Source organism: Akebia trifoliata, chromosome 6 (assembly GCF_017979445.1).
Source record: "Akebia trifoliata isolate Shusen 1 chromosome 6, ASM1797944v1, whole genome shotgun sequence".
Taxonomy (NCBI): Eukaryota; Viridiplantae; Streptophyta; class Magnoliopsida; order Ranunculales; family Lardizabalaceae; genus Akebia; species Akebia trifoliata.
In genome coordinates this window covers 24262342-24268669 of record NC_141380.1, presented here as the reverse complement: position 1 = coordinate 24268669, position 6328 = coordinate 24262342, and positions in this window count along the sequence as shown.

Genomic DNA, 6328 nt, shown 5'->3' with positions numbered 1-6328 from the left:
AGTCAAGCTTGGAAATAAAAATCTTAAAATTCATGGGTTAAAGTTTGGACAAGCCAAGGAGCAAATAAAGTTCTATTTTAAAATTTTGTGAAAAATTCTGGTATGAGGATAACTCACAGCCACCTAAAAACATTTCAGCCTGGCCATACCTTACCCATGTCCAAGAGAAAAAATTAAAAAAATCAGAAATTTTCAAAGAATTAAAAAAAAAAATTGAGAAAAAAAAAAAAAACAAAAAGTCAAAAAAAAAAAAAAACAAAAGGTCAAAAACAAGAAGCATGAAAAACAAAAAGAATTTTCTTGGTTTAATGCAAGGACACAACTAAATGAGAAGGAAAAATTTGCTAGAAAGTTGTTTCAGGCACACAAGGATAAAGGAATAATAGAATCAAAAGTAATGAATTTCCAAAGATCAATCGAACATTATCTTACCTACCTAAGGTGTGGCGAAGTGGTAAGAGCTTGAAATCTCCTCGGGAGCGTGCGTTCAAACCCAAGCCCGCTAAATGCGTGGCGTAGTGGGAAAAGCTTGAGGTACCCCTAAGGATGTGCGTTCATACCTAAGCCACCTTTTCAAGAGAAGGATTCAAGTTAAAAAAAATTTCACCTTATAATTTATTGTGGACGTGTAATCATTAGAAAATACCTGAGTTAAATCCAATCTTGAAAATTTTCATCAACTCCAAATGCAAAGTTGACTTTTACAGAAGTGAACACAGATTGAAAACATTTACTTTCAAATAATTTCTTTTATCAAATAATTTCAAGAGCCATACATCATGCCACAAAACTTGTTCTTTCTGAAAGCTTCGAGAGTCACACATCGAACCAAGAAGCCTAGAATTTTAAGTCTAATTCTTGTCAAATTCAAAGCTTGGGATGAACAACTTTTTATTTTAATAAATTCATTATGTGTTCATTAAAGTGAGATGTGAACAAGGAAACAAGCTCGATCTTGGCCAGACAAAAAGAAATTTAAATCTACGTCTTTGTGATTTGCTACACGCAACTCTCACAAAGAGGGGTAGTTGTAGACACCTCATTTTTTGCCTAAGCAATGCCGAGAGCACCAAAAACCTTCTAAAAAAAGGGATTATTCCAAGGTAATTTTCAAGAGGATTCAAAAACACAATTTTCATAGAACCACAAGGCCTGAAGGCAATTTGCAAGATTTTGGATTAAGTTGGGCCATAACTAACTCTTGGCTAAGCTTAATTTTAAGCTTGGTTGTACCTCAACCTTAGCCAAGCTTAGTTTTGGTCAGGCCAAGGATAACCCATGGCTAGGAGAAATTTTTTCTTAACCCAAAGGTGACCAACAGCTAGACTTATTTTTGTTCAGGCCTTTGTTCACCCAAAGCCAATTCTATTGGGCAGCTACAAGCCCATGTGAGCTCAAATTTTGTTAGGAATAATTATCTTTTAACCCCCTCCTTAATGGTTTTTTCACAAAAAAAATCCCTCAATTTTACTCTTTTGTCCATCCTTTAATTCTTCAATAAACCTACCACCATGGTCTTCTTGTAAAAAAAATTTTCAACAAAGATCTTTGGTTAAATTGGTCCCCCACATGAGTGTAATTACTACCCGAACCCCATATTATTAAAACCAAAATTAGGTAGGTTACTCTTATGTCTCCCAAATCTATCCTCAATCCTAGAAACTTAAATGTAAATTGACCAATTTCAAGAGGTTTTGACAATTTTTCCCAATCCATAAAATTCTCTAGAACGTGTGAGCAAAACATTCTTAACCATAGGTTGTTAAAGAGTAACTAGGCTAAATGGCCTTAATATCCAAAATCCAAGTCTATATTTACATGCCATTTAGCCTAGTTCTCTAGGATTTGACCCAAAGCCAATGATCTAGGACTCGTTTAACCTCTTCAAAGAATTCTTTAAAACTATTACCTTTTACAATCTTATTCTCTTGATCATCATGATTGATAAGACTTATAGGTTAGTGAAAAATCATCAAGTCCAAAGAAAGGAGAAGTAATTTGAGTTTTCTCTAGAGGTTTTATTGAAAATATCGTGAATCCTAAGATTTAGGATAAGTTAATCCCCAAGGGTCTCCCAAAATCCTATAAATAGGATCCCCATCCAAGGCAAAAGGAGGAGGAGCTCAAATAATCTAAAATTGTATCCAAGTCTCTCCTTAAAACCTTCTAGCCAACCAAAACTTTGTGCAAATCCTTTCTCAAATACCTAAGAAACTCTAACCAAGAATAAGAAGAAGAGACCAAGGTGGGGTTGTAACTTTATAATTTTTCTATGTAACCCCTTCTAAACCTCTATCTTCTACCTATCCCCCTTTTTACATTAAGCAAATTTATTTTATGCATTCTTTACTTGTAACAACGTAGATATTCATTAATTTTAGTGAGGTTTGGAGGTAAAGAGTAAAACCTACTAAAGATAATCTCTTCTTATAAGTCCTCAATAAGCTCTCAAGAGCATTAGAATATTTATTCTTTATTTTCCTTGCAAGCTTTAAATTTCTAGATTAGTTGCTTTTTATTTTTCTTACAAGCTTTAAATTCTTAGATTAGTTATTATTTACTTTCCTTGCAAGTTTAAATTCCTAGAATAAATATTTTCATTTTCTTTTCTAATGGCTTAAAAGTTAGCGAGTAATCTTTTCTTAGAGGTAATCTTATCTTTCTAAGTTCATTACATGGATACACTATGTGCACACACATCACTATGTTTTATCTAAAATAGCTAAGAGTCAAAGGTGGGGATCTTCTTAGATCTACACCTAATTCTCTAAGGTAACAAAAAACAATCCCAAAGAAGATAAATTTCATCATAAGATTCTTAGTTTTTCATGGTGGTTTCCACCTCATAGACACCTCCTAAAGGTTAAACAAAAAACAATATGCTCTTTAGTGAGCACATAATCCTTTAAAAGAGCCATTGGATTCAAGAAGGTAAAATCCATTTGACTCCAATAAAAATTGTCTGCTCACAAAAACTTTTAGCACACAACATTTCTATTTTAACTTACTCATTAGTTTAAATCTTTCATTTCATAAAGCTAGACTATAGTTCTTTTGCTTCTTAATTTCCTCTATAAATTCATTTACTTTCAAAATAAAGAAAGAGTTTCCTAATCACACCATTTGTTCGTATATTAGTAATAATCTTAGGAGGACAGGGGCAAGGTGCCTAACACCATTTTTGTCCCTCAACTGAATCTCCTTACCTTAGATCTCTAGGTAGACCTTTTTCCCCTTATCTTTTGGATATATGCGTCACTACATGCCAAAAAATAAATTAAAAAAATATTTTCATAGTGTCCATTTACACTTAAATTGAATAGTGGTGACTCCTAAATTCATAGTAGAGACCGATCGTCTTGATCAGGCAGGTCCAGTGCCTAACACCTTCTGAAATTCGTAACATGACCCCTTACCCATTTTCCTTAATCATGGACAAATTTGGATCTACTTTGAGTTATTTCATGATTCCTAGACCTAAATTAGATTACGAATCCCCAATCTAGAAAATCCCCAATTCAATTAGACTCCTACTTTTCGACATGAAAAAGTTTATTAAGGACATTTTAATAATTTATGTTAGGTTTTAGAAAGTTTTTCTTGATAGGTAAAAGGATTTTGATCCCTTGAACTTGGTCAAATTTCAAAGAATTATTTAGGAATGACCTTTAATTAAAATAAGATGATAGGTTTAAAGGTCAATTATCTTAGATTAAGTTTCAACAAACTAGGAATAGGAAGATAATTGACATTTTGTGGGGACCTTGAGTCAAAGCTATTGGATTTGAACAATTACTAAAAAATTAAGGTTGAAGGATTAGTTTAAACTTAATGCATGGGTAAAGATGGACAATGTTTATGTTATTTTGGGGAAAAAGAAATTAAGAGGGGGTTTAAGAGGTAAATTTCGTTAAGTAAATATAGAGAACTCAAGTGCACTCATTCCAACCACAATTGCTTAACTGGCTGGACCTTTTTGAGTAAGGTTAATGTAAAATAATGAAGTACATTCGATTAGTAAAGGCCAAAGCAAAATTTCCATAGACCTAATATGACCAATGGCTTGTGGAAAATCAAGTATGGTCATTGATTACTGAAGACCCATCTTAATTGAGTTTTTTGAAAATGTTGTTTCTCTTTAGGGTGGGTCCCACTTGATAAATTTGAAGCTTTTCGGGTTGCACCCTTCTTCAATGGATTCTTGTGAGCTCTCGGGTTTGGTCATGGCAAATTGGGGTGTCTACAATATTCATTCTACTCTATTTAGTACCATAACATGAAAACAAGAATATTTTATCAAGATTCATGACAGGAAGGTTGAATTTTACATGGACTTCCAACTTAACACAACCCTCCTTAGACCTGGTTTGGGACTAGAAATGTAGTGCAAAGAAAACACGAAACAACTAAAGTTTTATAGTTTTATCTACTAAGGTAGTATATCTGATAGAAAGACACAAATATATGATGGAGCATGTAATACACAATCACTCCCAATAGAAGATAGGATCTCAAACAAAATATTTATGTTGTTGATTGGGTTGGGCTACTGACTCGAAGACTTGAGTACACAATCTCAATAGAAAATCTGTGCTGTTACATTTTAAACTATTTTAAATTTTCTATTGTAACTAAATCTTCTATAAATAGTGAATGAAATCCTCCAAGGATCTTAAGATCCTTTGTGAAATTCTCTGTTATTTCTTTTATGGTATCAGAGCATTGTATCCTTTTGAGGATTTTTTTCTTTAGAGAACCAGTTGCAAGATCTTCTTTATAAATCGTTCAAGCGTCTTATCAATAGCCACAATAACACCGACTCTTTCTTTGTCATCTATTTTGAATTTACTCTCCATAAAACTCAATTCAAACAATTATTTGTTATGAAAATCCCAATTTAAACCGTTCTTGAGAATTCAAAAATTAATGGGATATGTTGATGGTTGTATCCCGCGTCTATCAACTCATATTATTGTTACTAAAGACAATATTGAAACTATATCTTTGAATCCAGCTTGTAAGGCATGGATAGCTAATGATCAAATTGTATTAAGTTGGATTAATGTCACAATGATTGAAGATGTCCTTACTGAAGTGGTTGGACTAACTTCAGCAAAAGATGTTTGGGAAAAACTAGCAAGTATTTATTCTCAACGTTCAAAGGCAAGAGAGTATCAACTCAAACAATAGTTACAGCATTGCAAGCAAGGGGGTGATTCTGTAATTGACTATCTTAGAAGATTTTAAAAAAATCTGTGATTCTCTGGCTACCATAGGCCAACCCATATCCAATAAGGACAAAGTCATGTGAGTTTTGAATGGTCTAGGTCCAGATTATGAGAACTTTGTTACTTCAATATTTGCAAAACCCCTGATACCTTCTTATGAAGACCTGGTACCAAATCTCCTTGGACAAGAGATATGCATCTCTGTCAAAAGGAACTTTGAAAGTGCATTCTTTACCAAGAAAGAAAATTTCAGAGGAAAGAAGCAAGGAAAGGGGACTACTTGTCCTCAAGGGCAAGGTTTGCAAGATGATTCAAATCAAAATAACTGGCCACGATCTGCATCAAACCAACATAAAGGATTATATCAATTTTCTATTACGAGTCATCCAATTTCTAAAGATTGTATAACCCGGTTCAATGTCAAGTTTGTGATAATCGTAGTCACATAGCTTTGGACTGTTGGAATCTCTTTGATCAGTCTTTTCAACTGAATCGAGTTCTCCAAGATCTATCAACTTTAAATATCAGATCCAAACGATCCAGAATGGTATCCAGATACCGGAGCCACATCTCACATAACCAACCAACATGGTATTCTTCATTCTCTTTCACCTTATAATGGAATGCCTTTTGATATATCTCATATTGGGAAAATTGATTTGGGTAATTTGAAGTTACAAGATGTACTTCTAGTACCCGGTAACACAAAAAATCTAATCTCTGTTAGCAAGCTTACCAAATATTTAAATTGTATTTGTGAATTCTCACCAAATGGTTGTGTTATTAAGGATCGGACAACCGGGAGGTTACTATAGACAGGAAGTAGGCATGGTGGACTCTATGCTTTGAATATCAATAAAGATTTAAGGAAGCATAAAAAGGCGTTACTTGCAGAATCATTTGGAGATCGTTGGCATCGTCAACTTGGACATACATCCAAAAGAGTTCTTTCTCTTTTGAATAAAGCTATTCCATTATCAAAGATTATTTGTGATAGTTGTTACACGGGGAAACATTTCAAGTTACCATTTGATATTGAAAATAAATCTGCCAATGAACCATTTTTTAAGATTCATTCAAATCTTTGGGATCCAATGTTG